At 36.7% G+C, this 16,220-nt stretch overlaps 1 pseudogene; it reads right to left on the bottom strand.

The window, feature by feature from the left end:
• Window positions 1-12,406: 12,406 nt before the first annotated feature.
• On the bottom strand, window positions 12,407-12,505 carry LOC123596569 (annotated as a pseudogene).
• Window positions 12,506-16,220: the final 3,715 nt, after the last annotated feature.

Below are 16,220 nucleotides of genomic sequence, written 5' to 3'. Positions count from 1 at the left end.
TTCTCTGTAGTTGAAATTAATTAGGCCTTATCTAAAATTTTTGAAATGCTAATAAAAGTAAATGAGGAAAGAACAGTAGATTCAGCAATCTGGCTTCAATATTAATGAACATTTTATCTATTTATTGCAATCAAAATATAACTTTGGAACTGATTATAATCACTTTGACTTGGGTAGTCTTGGTAGCAAATAACTGTCTTTATGTGTCAAGAGACAAAGCAAAATGGCTATCACATTGAGGTTCTAATTTAGCTTAGAATAATAATGCTACATAAAATTAAAAGGAAAAAAATGAATGTCTGTTATTTTATAAGTTCAATCAATAGTATTGCTATACCTCTGAATTCAGACTTTGTCCTTATCAGCAAGTTTAAATAGGAAAGCTGAAGACTTTCTGGGGACATAGACCTGGCTGTGAAACTATGCACTGTGTCATTGTTAATTTTGTGTCAACTTGGCTAGGCCATGTCACTCAAACAAACACCAGGTTAAATACTGCTGTGAGGGTATTTTTCGGATGAGATTAACATTTAAACCAGTAGCATTTGAGTAAAGCAGATTATTCTCCATAATGTGGATGGGTCTTGCCCAAATAGTTGAAGGATTTAAGAGAAAAAAAGACTGAGGTCACCCAAGGAAAAGATAATTCTACTTCCAGATTACCTTTGGGCTCTAACTGCAACATCAACTGTTCCCTGGGTCTCTAGTCTGTTGGCTTCCAGTTTTGAACTTTCCAGCCTCTACAATCATGTGAGCCAATTCTTTAAAATCTTTCTCTCTCCCTCATCCCTTCTCTTTTCATATAATATATATAATATAATATAATATAATATAATATAATATAATATAATAATATAGCAGGAACAATGTTTATGTCACGTGGTCCATGATGACTATTCTACAATGTTTTTTAATAATGATGATGATATATACAATTAGAATAAAGTGGCTTAAATAACTGTATATAATTATTCTTATTGGAAAATTCTACTACTGAGGCCATTCAATCTGTTCATACACATGAGCAACCAAGGAGGTTTACATTTTTTCAAAAAATTCTTTATCAATTTAACATAAAAGGATTGTTTTGTTTTGTTTTGTTTTGAGAAGCCAGAAAGATGTATCATTTGTAAGTGTCTTTTAAAATGTTTTTTTTTTTTTTCAACGTTTATTTATTTTTGGGACAGAGAGAGACAGAGCATGAACGGGGGAGGGGCAGAGAGAGAGAGAGAGGGAGACACAGAATCAGAAAAAGGCTCCAGGCTCTGAGCCATCAGCCCAGAGCCTGATGCGGGGCTCGAACTCACGGACCGCGAGATCGTGACCTGGCTGAAGTCAGACGCTTAACCGACTGCGCCACCCAGGCGCCCCTGTAAGTGTCTTTAAGTTGGCTTCCATGATGCTGTGAGGAAGAAGTCTCTCAACTAGGCATCCTCAGTGATGGAGATGCTGCTAGGTCTCGGGGCTTTGCTATGCCTCAGGGTGGAAATGGTAGAATGATATTAGGAAAGCCATTATCCTAAAAGTGAATAACCATTGTCTTTATCCATTCATCTGTTAATGGACATTTAGGGGATTTCTATATGCAGTAGAATGTTAATCAGCATTAAAAAGAAGGAAATCCTGCCTTATGAAACATCGAGAAACCTGAAGAACCTTCTGCTGAGTGAAATAAGCCCATCACACAAGGAAAAATACTGCCGGATTCCATTTATGTGAGGAATCTAAAATAATTGAACTCTTAGAAACAGAGAGTAGAATAGTGATTGCCAGGGACTGGGGAGCAGGGCGAGGAGGAAATGGAGAGTTGTTAGTCTATAGGTATCCACTTTCAATTACATGAGATAAATAAGTTCTAGAGATTTGCTGTGCAAATCATGCTTAGAATTAACAATTCATTGTTGTTCAGTTAAAATATTTTTCAGAGGGTAGATCTCATGTTAATTATTCCTACAACAAAAATAAACAAATGAAAAGGGACAAGAGGAAACTTTTGGAGGTGGTGGGTATGTTTATATCCTTGATTGCGGTGACAGTTTCATGGATGTAGGCATATCTCCAAACTCACCAAACTGTATATATTAAATATGTCAAGGTTTTTTGGTGTATCAATTACACCTCAATGAGACTGCTTAAAAAATGAAGAAGGAGCAAACAGCCTTCTTGAGGAAGAGAATCACAGGCCACTATGCAGTAAATCATAATGGAAAGAGAAAAGCTGAGCGGGGAGACCACAGTCAATCAACTTTACCACAGTGAGAAAGTGAATGTTCTGGCAGTCCAAGCAGACTAACATGGTCTGCCACTTGCTGGTAGTTTGACCTGAAAAAGTCACTCACTTCTGCCTTACTCACCCAACTTATTTCTGTCATGTACAAAGGAAGATCATACCAATCTGACAAAGCTATTGTAGTTATTAAATATTAATACCTATAAATATAAGGGCTCTGTCTGTATTGTTCATCTCCATATTCTAAGAGAATAGAAGTATGCTTGGAACTGAGTCTCAATAGGATTTATTACTAATTAATGAATATCAAAGGACTGGTACACTTAATTCCTTAAAGTAGGCAATAAGGTTGTGGTGGCTTCCAGCTCTATTCAGTGTGATTAAAGGTGAGGGGAGTAAAAACAATTTTTGTAGAAGATAGGTTACCCTGGGAAAAATTCCAGATGGCACATATTATAAAATAACAAAATCAGTAGTTCATGCATTAAATTGTGCAGAATAAAAGAGGTCAATGGGATTTAGAATGGATGGAAAGGACATTATGCAAAAGGTGAGGCTTCTTAAGGTCTCTAAAGATCAACATCATTTGGAAAGAAGCAGCTATTTAATGTAATATTTTCATTGTTAACAGTAAGAGAAGTATCAAAAATGCACTGTATTCAAATTGGAAAGCTATGATAATTTTTCAATACCTTGTTAACTACGTTCACCTCAAACAACCCTCATTGACTTTTAATTCTTTAACAGGAGTGTCACCAATGAAATTGCTTTATAGGGAAATGACTGCTACCAGAAGCAAGAGTAAAAAGTTCAAATTGGTTAAAACCTCATTCTCGGGGTGCCTGGATGGCTCAATCGGGTAAGCCTCCAGCTTCAGCTCAGGTCATGATCTCATGGCTCATGGGTTTGAGCCCCACATCAGGCTACCTGCTGTCAGTACAGAGCCTGCTTGGATCCTCTGACCCCCCGCCCCCCACCCCCACCCCTCTGTCTCTCTCTCTCTTTTAAAAATAAGTAAGTGTTGTTTTGTTTTGTTTTGTAAACCTCATTCTCAATAGCTTGTAGTTCTGAAAGACTGAGTTTTACTAAATGTGTCAAATTCACAGTAATTTTACTGAGTCCCTGGAAGGCTGTCACACTTTAAATATGAGGAGGTACTGACTTTAGTAATAGGATGCAACTGTTGTGAACTATATGAACACTGATTAGGTTGCCTGTGGGATATCTGTTTTCAATCTTCCAAATTAGCTGTGTTTCATTCATTCCCTCAAATTCCTTCAGAACGTAAAGTTTTGGAGTGCCATCATTCTTACTACTTTATCTTTACAAGGAATATAGAAAGGGATTGCATGATTTATTTCCATAAATATGGAAGAAGATCTAAACCAATATTTATTAGCATGCAAGTGATTACACTCAGTTCTTAAAGAACCTTGTTTTAGTCTATTAATGCCTTCATATGAGCCTTTAACTTCTCTCATAACAAGGTAATTGAAAGTACTGAGATAAATCTGAAAGGAACAATCCAAATGACAGCCCTACCTTAGTTTAAAGCTAGGTTCTCTTTCTGCTTATTATGGATCTTTGATAAGAAATACAATTGCTGAGAAGTCTGTTTTGCTTGCTGTTTGCTATGAGCATTGTGAGACCTTTCCTGAATGTAACCTGCTGTGTAGTAGAATGGGTTGTAAACCTTCCTAAATGTAGTCTGATATGTAATGGAATGAGTGGTTGTACATAAACTAACCAGCGTTTCTCGCTTCTGTAAACCTGCTTGCTTAGCACATTCCTCACCTATCCCCTTCCCCTTTTTTTTCCCTCCCACCACAAGTAACGGACAAAGCCTTCCCGCCAAAGGACAGACAAAGGACGCCCAATCAGAAAACCACAAATGTCCGTACTTTAAAATCGACTAATCAGGCCCCTCATAATTTGAAACCTCACCTATGCTGTTTGTCCCTGTCTATAAAAACCCTATACCAACTCTGATCGAGGCCTCTTAGCGTCACCGGCAACGAGTGCGCAGAGGTCCAGGTTCGAACCTGCAATAAACGCCCCTTGCCGCTTGGCTTTGACTCACGACTCTGGTGGTCTTTTGTGGGAGGTTTAGGAACTTCGGGCATTACAAAATCCTAAAATGAATTTCTAGTCAGAATTTTTTCAGGACAAGATCTTATCAGTCTCTTTCTGATATGCATTTTCAAATAATTTTAGTATTAGCTAGGCCAAATATGGGATATAACATGATCATTGGCAAATATTCTCTGTCTTTTCTGAGGTACTCTTATTCTTCTCAACCTAATTGTTAATTTCGGTCCTATGACTTAACTAATGAAATGTTGTAGAAAATTGTTAAGTATCAGTACTCCTTTCCTTTACCTTATCAGTTAGCAATTTTCCAGGACAGAAGTCCTTCTATTTGCCTAATTTCTGAAAGCAGTCAATGCAAAAGAGATCCACAGCCAACCCAAGATCGTTATGGAGCATACGTAAGAAATAAACTTTCCTTGCTGTAAGTCACTGAGATCTGAGGATCTTTTATCATTGCAACATATAGTACATTATTATGACAGATTAACCCAGACTCTTCGTCATGGATTTATTCATTCACATCACAACTATTTTGAATACTACACCATATTAGGCACGTTGCTATATACAGAGGTTTTTGATTTTTTTAATTTTTATTTATTTCTTTTGAGAGAGAGAGAGTGACAGAGTATGAGCAGGGGAGGCACAGAGAGAGAGGGAGACACAGAATCCGAAGCAGGCTCCAGTCTCTGAGCTATCAGCACAGTGCCTGATGTGGGGCTCGAACCCATGAGTGTGAGATCATGACCTGAGCCAAAGTCAGATGCTTAACCGACTGAGCCATTCAGGTGCCCCTAGATGCAGAGGTTCTTTTTTTTTTTTTTTTTTAATTTTTTTTTTCAACGTTTATTTATTTTTGGGACAGAGAGAGACAGAGCATGAACGGGGGAGGGGCAGAGAGAGAGGGAGACACAGAATCAGAAGCAGGCTCCAGGCTCTGAGCCATCGGCCCAGAGCCTGACGCGGGGCTCGAACTCACGGACCGCGAGATCGTGACCTGGCTGAAGTCGGACGCTTAACCGACTGCGCCACCCAGGCGCCCCAATGCAGAGGTTCTAATGGCAAGCAAAAGCAGATTATTTTCCTGCAATTGTGGACCATAGTATGGAAGGACATTGCATCATGATGATATTTTGCTATTGCATGCTCTCTCTCTCTCTCTTTTTAAAAATATATTCAATATGCTGACTATCACAGAGCATGGCTCTGTCTGTCAAATTGTAGAAGTAGCAGTATCTGACCACTAAGGATAAAAGGAATTTGAAAAATGGAAGAGCAGAAAAAAGATAAGGCCGGAAGGAAGGTGGTATTTACCACTACAGAAGGCCTCAGATGTTATTATATGTATCTCTGTGAGGATTGATCAAAGCAGATGAAGTTGGAGCCCTGTTTATCTTCTCTTTGTCTTCCTCCCTACAGGAAGTTTCAAATTGTGCTTTGAGTTATTTTATTTTAGAATGTACCTGAGGCTCAGCATTGAACTTCCTTACTCCTAAGTTTAGAATTAATAATATTTTCTTTTTTTTATTCTTGGAATTAATAATATTTTCTAACTCTAAAATAAATCCCTATAAATACAGAGTTTAAATAGTGCAGTAAATTATTTTCCTGAATCTCTAAAGTATTATCACAATAAATCTCATTTTGACTGCAAATAGCTTGCTTCTAGCTTGACTCATAAATTTATATAGGTGATTTTCTATGTTATATATAATCTATATATAAGATCTACAGAACTTCTCAACTTACAATGGGGTTACTTCCCGATAAACTGATCTTAAGTTGAAAATATTGTAGGTCCAAATGCAGCTAATACATCTAACCTACCAAACATCATAGCTTAGCCTAGCCTAGCTTCAATGTGCTCAGAACACTCATACTAGCCTACAGTTGGGTAGAACCATCCAACACAAAGCTTATTTTATAATAAAGTGTTGAATATCTCATGTAATGCATTGACTGCTGTACTGAAAGTGAAAAGCAGAATGGTTGCATAGGTATACAATGGTTGTCAGTGTGCGAGTGGTTTACCCTCATGATCTCCTGGTTGCCTGGGAGATGCAGTGAGCTGCCCTTGCCCCGCATCACAAGAGAATATCATGCCTCATATTTTAGTTCTAGAAAAGATCAAAATCAAAATTGGAAGTACAGTTTCTACTGTATGAGGATCACTTTCCCACCACTGTAAAGTCAAAAAAGTATATGACAAACTATTATAAGTTGAGGATGGTCTGTATAGTCTGTATATATATTAGAGACATATACAGGTAAACCTTTCTTTGCAAGCATAATTCATTCCAGAAACATGCCTGTAATCCAAAGCACTTGTATATCAAAGTGAATTCCCCCTAAGAAATGATGGAAACTCTGATGATTCATTCCACAACACAAAAATATTCATATAAAAATGATTATGATACTGTAATATAATAAAAATAATAAAGAAAATTTAATATATAAAGAAAAATAAACAAATTAACCTGCACTTATCTTTGAAAACCTTCATGGCTGGTGTGAGGGAGACAAGAGAGAGGAGGGTTATTGTGTAAGATAACTTTCACCATCACTAACGGGTGTTGACTACAGAACAGTATTAATAAACTCTTGTCATATACTGTATTTAATGTAACAGGCAATAAGGTAGCAGAGGATAGAGTCTATATCTGCAGGCATCCTGACCTAGAGTGAAGCAAAGCATTCCTAAGCTTCCTCTTGTATGGAAAAGGGACTGTCCGTAGGTGCTTTGAAGTGACAAAAAACACATGAGTGCCAGTTGTGGGCACCTTCCAACATTCTGAATAATCATTGATTTCTGCCAAACACCATGGCCTGCGACTGAAATCCGAGAATGGGAGATGATCACCCACAGTCCCACAGTGAGAGAGAGAGAGAGAGAGAGAGAGAGAGAGAGAGAGAGAGAGAAGAACCATTGGCTCAGTTGTGATCATGTGAAGTTCAGTGTCACGTACTACTCGTATTGCAAGACACTGCTCATTTATAAAGTTAAAATTTATTAGAAATGTTTTCTCATCTTATGGAACTCCTGCAGAACTCACAATCAAATGTTTTACTGTACTTTATTGTGTATTATATACCTATCTATATCCTTACTTATATATCTTCTAATTGTTTTGATCTAAGTGTCCTAACAACTTTCTCTTTTCTTTTTTAAAAATGCTTACTTATTATTTTTGAAAGAAAGAGCATGAACAGTGGAGGGGCAGAGAGAGAGGGAGAGAGAGAGAGAGAATCCAAAGCAGACTCTGTACTCTGGGTGCAGAGCCTGATGTGGTGCTCAAGCTTACAAATCATAAGATCATGACCTGAGCTGAAATCAAGTCAGACTGTTAACTGACTGAGACAGCCAGGCGCCCCATAACAAATTTATTTCTAATTTTGTTTGTCTTAAGAATTTTTAAATCCTGACAAATGCTTACTTCTGAAAGAGATAAAATGTGGGCTAATTTTTTTCCTGTATTTTCCCAATATAGTCAGGAAGTACAAATTGGCCCTACTGAGAATCAAATCATTAGAACAAAAACATTGTTTCTCACAGGATATAGTCAAGGCCATCATGCAGCAGCTAACATGACTAATCCCCTCCTTCTGAGCAATGATTGCTTTTTACCAACATCACCTCTTGCTCTGACTTAGTCCTCCTTCCTTCTCGATAAAAATTGTTACATCATCAAATCAACACATTTTTCCACTTTTTGACAATATCCAACCCAGAACTGGTCCCTATTTCTCTAGTGTCACCACAAAATTACTGAATAATGTCCAAAGTCCTGGAAGGAGCCCTCCCAACTCCCCTTTCCTGAAATGCCCTCCAACTTCCCCTGGTGTGTGTTATCCCTTACTTTAGAGAGCTAAACAAAAACTAATTTTGTTTAAGTGCAGGAGTGCCCCCTTTTGATTTTTGATTGGTGGATTTCAACAATAATGATACAAGGCTCAAAGGAACTCTTTTACTTAATGGCTACACACAAACACACACACACACACACACACACACACACACACACACACACACACAGACATTGCCCTAAGTATCAATAAGTCTGTATACAACAGGGGAAAAAATTGTATATTTTATGCAAAAAAGAAATCTTTCTGAGGAAGAACATTTTAGTACCATTCAGATTTTAAATGAATGGGAAATGCTCCTTTGTGTATGTTTCCAAACCTCCGAGGAGAATCCATTGTCTTTTGGCTGCCTTACAGGTTTGGTCATGTAAGGTGCTAAGCCATTTTAAATGATGCTGGGAATACAAGTCAGTGGGCACAGTGAGTCCCGAGATGATCAATCATATTGCATTTACTGCTAAAACCAATATTTCCATTGTTTATTCTTGTTATTTCAACCTCATGCTTCCCTGGCAGCAACAATGAACTGAGTGGGACAGATTCTGAGAATTTTACTAGCAACAAATATATGTCAAACATTCTTCACCCAAAATATATATTCCAATGAAAAATAAGTAGAATTTATACATTTTCCCCAGAAAAAATAACAATTGGTGAGCTAGTTTAGTTTCCTGGCCAGAATTCTGTGAATGCTTTCTGCTATAGTCACAACTTGAGATTTGTTACTTTAAGGATATAAAGGAAGACTATAAAAAAGATTCATAACCTCAAATTACATTAACTGTACATTAAGGGAGATGCACAAATCCCAAGAAATAATGAAATGTCAGGGTTAGAATCATCCCTTTTCAGGTTTAGTGCTCAATCTCCTATGATCTTGCATAAAATGCTATTGCTGTTCACCTTGCTATTAGGAAGTACAATTGATTTGCTTGCAATATTTATTAGTGCATTAGTCATGTACATTAGCACCAAACTGGAAACAAATAATGCTTTACTTCCCTAAGTCTGTGGCAAGCCAATGCAAGTAAAAATGTAGGTACCGATATAAATACAAGCGTGACTCACGCTCCTGAAATATCCTTCCTTTACCCAGATTTACCAGAAAAATTTAGAGGTAAACATATTCCAACCCTTTCAATCTTTGATGAGTTAGAGCAGTTCACATTAGTCAGGTTAATTTTTGTTCTTTCAACTTGGTGTCCTTTTGACAAATTATCAATAAGAGGTCACGGAATAAATCAAAACTGAAAGGAACAGTTTATCTGATATTAATAAACACGATAGATCCAACTCCGAGGCTTTCATTTTTGCCAAATATTTATTTCAGCTCAGGTTGTCATCCCCAATTCTGCATGGGACTTGGTTCTTGGTTTCAAAAAAGAGAGAAAAATGTATCTTCAACCAAATATCGGTAAGTCTGAAGGACTGAAGTTATTCAAAACAATTGTCTTAACCATCACCACCACCACCGCTGCTACCATTCTGTTTCTACACCCAATTCAAGCCAACTTTAGACAGTTCACGCCATGACCACTTATTTCAATTTCTGTCTCTGGCTACTGGCATACAGAATTTTTCCATCATAAAAACTAAAACGAGCTCTTCCCAAAGGACTTTGGATTTGCTGAATCCTTGGTCCTCATCCTTCTGAGTTTTTTTTTTCCATGAGAAATCTTGCCTTGTGCAACCATACCCTATCTTCTAACCCTTCAATAATTTCCCAAGACGATTAGCCTCAGGACTGCCCACGCCTCTGCTTTATAGGGGAGATGGGAGCAAAAAATAGAAGGGTTGATGACATTAATGCATGGCATTGGTAAAATAGTTTTATAAATATTGTGTGTTTATGTATTTTGTACTAGAATCCTGTCTTTTTAATGTTCATTTTTGATTTAGCACTATGTTCGGATCACAGTATTTTTTCAAATAGTGCTGTCATTTTACTATTTGAGACTTTGTGAAATCCACACTGTCCAATCTAATAAACTGCCACCATTTATTAAGTGTGTCATGTGTGCCAGATTTTGATACGTTTCCTAAACTTCATAAAACCCTTGCAAGATAGGCATCGCTATCCCATGTGGCATATTGTATTTCTTAAAACTAGCCAGAATCATACCTCCTGTTGGGCCTTCCTTTTGCAACTTGACTTTGTTATTCCTTATCAAATTTTCCCAACTATTCTCCATTCTTGAGTCTGGTCAGGCCCTGTATCCTCTAATAAAGAACATAGAGGAGCTGCACTGTGCCATTTCTTACAGCTCTTGACTGGCCTAGCAACTTCTAATTCCTGTCTCTTCCTGTCTCCTGGAAACCAGCAACCATGTAAGATTTGTGACAACCCTAAATCCACTATACTATGAAAAGCTCAAGAAACTTAAAAGGATTCTGAAGGATGAGATATTACATGAAGAATGAAAGAGGCCAAGGAGCATTAAGGTGGCAGGAGAGTCATGAAAAAGCCACCACAACCCAGTCAAATGCCAGATCACAGGTGCCAGGTGCTGTGAATCAGAGACGACAGTTCTCTCTTGCCAGGCCCAAATTCCCCTTCCATGGAATTGTGAACTTTTGAAAATGTTTGCTATTTTTATCTATAATCTTGGGAGTGTTTCTTACGCAGAGATAGACAGCTGAAACCACACCATTTTGAAGAGAAAATGAGGGAAGTTAAGAAATTTGACCTTCCTTAGGGAAAATAAGAAATTTGCCCATGTCCACACAAGTCTAAGGTGCCATGGTCTTAACCACTACAAAATGCAGAACTTCAATGTATATCTAGAAATATTTTTCTAAAGAGACTCAAGTTGTAAGTAGTACTACAGAGAACATGTTACTTAAAAGAATAATCTCAGTTTATGGGCTACAACATATGTGTGTTTATAACCAAGCAGATGCTCCTAATTACAAATTTATTTTATATATTTATTGAAACAAGCTGACATAGTCTCTACTCAGAGACACTTTAATTTAAAATATGTATTTTAAAGCAACAGAACTGCTTGATTTTCTTTCTTTAAAAAATAGGGGCACCTGGGTGGCTCAATTGGTTGAACATCCGACTTCAGCTCTGGTCACGATCTCGCATTTCGTGGGTTCAATCAACGCGTCGCGGTGTGATGACATCTCAGACCCTGAAGCCTGCTTTGGATTCTGTCTCTCTCTCTCTCTCTCTCCCTCTCTCTCTCTGTCCCTCCCCCACTCATGCTCTGTCTCTCTCAAAAATAAACATTAAAAATTTTTAAAAATATATTTATTTGTATTTTCACCAATTCACTCTAAATTTCCAAAATTTTCAGTAACATTTCAGACCAAATTTACCTAACTTGTGCTTTCCTATAAATTATTTCTTTAGTGCTCAGCTACAAAAACAAGTCACGGGTACTTGGGTGGCTCAGTCAGTTGAGCGTCAGACTCTTGACTTTGGCTCAGGTCATGATCCCAGGGTTGTGGCATCTAGCCCTGCATTCGGCTCTGAACTGAGTGTGGAGGCTGCTTAAGATTCTCTCTCTCTTCCACTGCCCCTCTGCCCTGCTTGCCCTCTCCCTTTCTCTCAAACTAATTAATTAATTAATTAATATTTAAAAACATTAAAAAAAAAAAGAACACAAGTCAAATAAAGGAGATGTGTTAGATAACATTTTCCAGCTGCGATTTAGGTAAATTGACAAGAAAAAAAAATTCTATGAACAACTGAGTCTCCTCAAACTCCAGGCTTCTTCTTTTACACATGTGTGTCTATTTCACACACATTTTTCAGGTTTGACATCTAGACGCATGTTCAAATTTCACCAACCCACCGCAACAACTCGAGCAAAACTCTCTTGACCAAGTTTTTATCAGTCTTGACTGAACATTTAAGGAACACAAGGCAATGCTCGTTTGCACTCAAAATTCTTGTTTGTCAAAGTTTCTTCATCTATCCTTGGACTTCTCTTTGAATTTTTAGCTCATCTAAAGCTTAGTTTTACTAAAACTCTCTGTTTTCAATCTGTCTTTCTTTTGTTTTTCCTTTTTTGTCTTTCCTTTCATGAGCACACCAAAGTAGTGAACCTTCAACTTTATTTTATTTTGTTTTATTATTTTATTTTATTTATTGTCTTTCCTTTCATGAGCACATGAAAGTAGTGATCCCTCAACTTTATTTATTTATTTATTTGTTTGTTTGTTTGTTTATGTATTTTAATGAATGAATTAATTTTTATTCACTTTTTAAAAAATATGGAACATGAATTTGGGTGTCATCCTTACACAGGGGCCATGCTAATCTTCTTTGTGTCCTTCTATTTTAGTATATGTACTGCCAAAGTGTGCACTCAATTTTATTTCTTTTAATGAAACATGTTGTTATTTAATTTTTTTTGTTTTTCTTTTGCAATTTGAGCTCCTACCTCCACCTATTCCCAGAGGCCCTGGTATTCCACCCTAACCAATGTCATAAAAACATTTTCCTAACAAGAAAATTCTTCCTCATGAGCAACTTTGATGCTAGCTGTGAAAACAATAATGCACTCACCATTTGTTTCATGATTCTGACCACTCTAACTCTGAAGCCTTTGGGGAAGTTACTTAACACGGTGTTAGCTTTCACGAAATAAATATTGAATAACAGCAACCTCAAAATGTTCCTGAGAAAATGAAGTGGAATAAGGAAGATTAAGTCTAATAGAATGAATGAACTTCATCAACAGTCATTTCCTTCCTGCTGATCTCCTGCAACCTTTCCTTATGCCTTTCTCCCAGCTATTAAAATCAATCTAGAGTGTTTCTTCATCTTTAAAATAAATGTTACACAGTATCAACAGAGCTTCCTGTTATTTAAAAATAACTTTTTCTTATCATCTTATTGCCTGTTAGCTTCCACCCCAGTCTGTGGATATGCCTGATTTCATATATAATGTAACTTATTCTCTAGGTATAAATGCGTGAAGGTAGGGAGATTTCCTTCATTCTATTTTTATCCTGTATTCCTAAACTCTTGAAAAAAGAATCATACCCTAGAGAACAATTTTAATTTATTCTGTTAAACTGACCATGTACAGCAATCATGCCATAGTGTGTGTAAAGACAGCGAAATTTTATTTTTTTTCACAAACAAAAATTATACTCTACAAGGGTATAAGAGAATGTCTTTGAAATAGTTAAAGTTAAAATAAAGCTATCTTATCAGGCACAAGATATTTCTTGGTTTGATTTTGGGTTTTAGAAAAATTTGTACAGATTATTATAATTAACACAATTATAATTATAATCAAAATAATTGCTATGCTTGTTCTCTGTAAATTTCAATGAAGTGATGCAATTTTTAAATCTTTAGGCTTTGATTAAATGTATTTAGCTTTTGTTGTACTCCCTACATCTATATTACTATGACCTATTCAAAGTAATCCAGAAGTTAAAAAGTCATGTGAATTAAAGATGCGTACAGCAAGAAGTCAGGAAAAGAAAATATGAAAGATATGTTGTCCTTAACATCCCATGCCTATTGTATGAATAGGAAATGTCATCTGCTTGGAATTACAAAAGGTGTTGAGGTATCAAACAGAATTATCCTGAAATATCTGCCAGAGTGAGGACACCACCTGTTGCTGTTCCACACCACTTCCGTCAGAGGAGAGAGATCGGCGGGACTAGAAATGAGGAAATAATAAAAGAGCACATGCAGACAATGTTTCTTACTTCTCTGGGGCGGGGGGAATAAAAAGTAATCGCATGACGTAGAGTTATGAAAAGGGTAAAAAGTGGGTGGAAATTTTCTTTAAATATTTAGTATTGTGAATGCCTGAGGTAGTGTTTACCTTTAACCTTTATTATATTAAATTAATAAGAAGGACATGCTCTAACTTCAGACACAATTTTGCATCTCCAGATACGATTTGGGGGCTAACCAATTCAAAAAAGTGCAATGATAGGTAAATATAAAACTGCCGCAGATTTGCCTTTTTTTTTTTTTTTTTTTTTTTTAGCTAATGCTAACACTAATTTGCTCCCATGTTTGATTTGACTTCCATTTGCAACAGGTTATCTATATTTGCCTCCAAGCTCCATGGGCATATGGGATTCAGAAATGGCTGATCAAATAATTTCATTTCCAGCCTGCATTTAATTCAGAGATGTGACTGTGACCTAATTTGTTCCAATGAAACAAAATCTCTAGAGCTACTGGACAAAGCACAATTATTTATGTATGCATTTGTTTACTATTGCTGAGAGGAGTAATATGCTCAAAGGAGAGTTACTGTGCAAAAAGGGAGCATGGCTTTGCCTCCAAAACCAAGGGACCAATGCTATGATTTTGTTTTTCCACTTTTCTACAGAGTCCATATTGCATCTCCATCCACTACCAAATTCTCAATGACAATTGAATCTTGAAAGCCTTAAGAGCCAATAGGAAGGGTTACTTGCACTGTCACATGTAACAGATAGAATTCCCTTGAATGGTTCACCCAAAACTGGCAAGTGAATTAGAAGGGATCAGAGATAGTATCTTAGTAAAAGTGTATAGAAGATATACACAGTTTAATTTTGAGAGAATATGCAAAAATGTCTCTAGAATATTGAGTAACATAGGATTTTATTGATGCAGCAGGTTTTTGTAATTTCAAATAATTTATTTTTTTTAATTTAGTTTTTAATTTTTTTAATGTTTATTTATTTTTGAGAGAGAGAGACAGAATGTGAGTGGGTTAGGGGCAGAGAGAAAGGAAGACACAGAATCTGAAGCAGGCTCCAGGCTCCCAGCTGTCAGCACAGAGACCCATGTGGGGTTCGTACCCACAAGCTGTGAGATCATGACCTGAGCTGAAGTCGGATGCTCAACCAATTGAGCCACCCAGGTACTCCTCAAATAATTTATTTTTAACATATCTTTCATGTGTGTGACTACCAACATGTTCAGAGTAGCTGTCCATTTCTTTCTAGTTCTTATTAAATTAGTATTATGAAAATTGTGGAACAGTGGAATACTCTTGGAAATAGTTATATAGTCATAGTCCATGTGAATAAATTTTGGACAATGCAAGACATATTTTGGATGAAAGCAAACTCCTGAAGTTGATTGTTACCAGAGGGAAAAAAAAAGGAGAGCGGTGTCTGTGTGCCGCAGTCAGTTAAGTGACCGACCTCGGCTCAGGTCATAATCTCGGGGTTTGTGAGTTTGAGTCCCATGTTGGGCTCTGTGATGACAGCTCAGAGTCTGGAGCCTGCTTCAGATTGTGTGTCTACCTGTCTCTCTGCCCCTATCCCGCTTGCATTCTGTCTGTCTCTCTCAAAAATAAATAAATAAACATTAATTTAAAAAAAAAAAAAAGAGAAATCCATTTCCAGAAGAATAGATACATATCAGATGGTAAGAACTAGATTATTTTGCTTTGGAATAACTGAGTACTAAGTGCTAGGGACTGGAATAATTTTTTTTTTAGTAGAAATACCCATTCTGACACAATCGTTACTTCTGATAATTATTCTTCAATACCTTCAGCCATACACTTAACCTATTGGAGAATTAAATGGAAATGCTGTAGGAATCATTATCACTGCATCTTTCACATTTTTGATGATAGCTTAATTTTTGGAGTTTCCAAAGAAACAATATTATTCTGTTATTGAGAAAAAATTACACAGGATGAAATGCACAGATCTTATGCATACAACTGATGAGTTTTTGTAAATGCATATACCCAAGCAATCATCCCTCCAAGTAAGATATAAAACTTTTCCATCTCCCAAGAAATTTCCATCATTTCCTTCCAATTATATCTTTGAGCAACTCTCTAGCATCCTACTTCATTCATGTCATAGCAAAACTTCTCTAGATCTGGGAAACCAAGGCTATTTGTTTTTTAATTCCAGAGTTTTGTGATTCTTACTCCAATTTTCCAAATCTCCCTCATCATCCCTTCCAGTCCCACCTATCCCACCTCACTTAGGAAAATTATATTCTGATCTATCATCCAAAATTAGTGGTGCCTATATTTAAGGAGGCAAATGATGCGATGGTATGTAGCTTTCAGGAAATACATTGTTTTAC

Source organism: Leopardus geoffroyi, chromosome B1, assembly GCF_018350155.1.
Source record: "Leopardus geoffroyi isolate Oge1 chromosome B1, O.geoffroyi_Oge1_pat1.0, whole genome shotgun sequence".
Taxonomy (NCBI): domain Eukaryota; kingdom Metazoa; phylum Chordata; class Mammalia; order Carnivora; family Felidae; genus Leopardus; species Leopardus geoffroyi.
The sequence above is the reverse complement of the archived record's forward strand: the minus strand, read 5'-3'. Positions and strand labels throughout refer to the sequence as shown.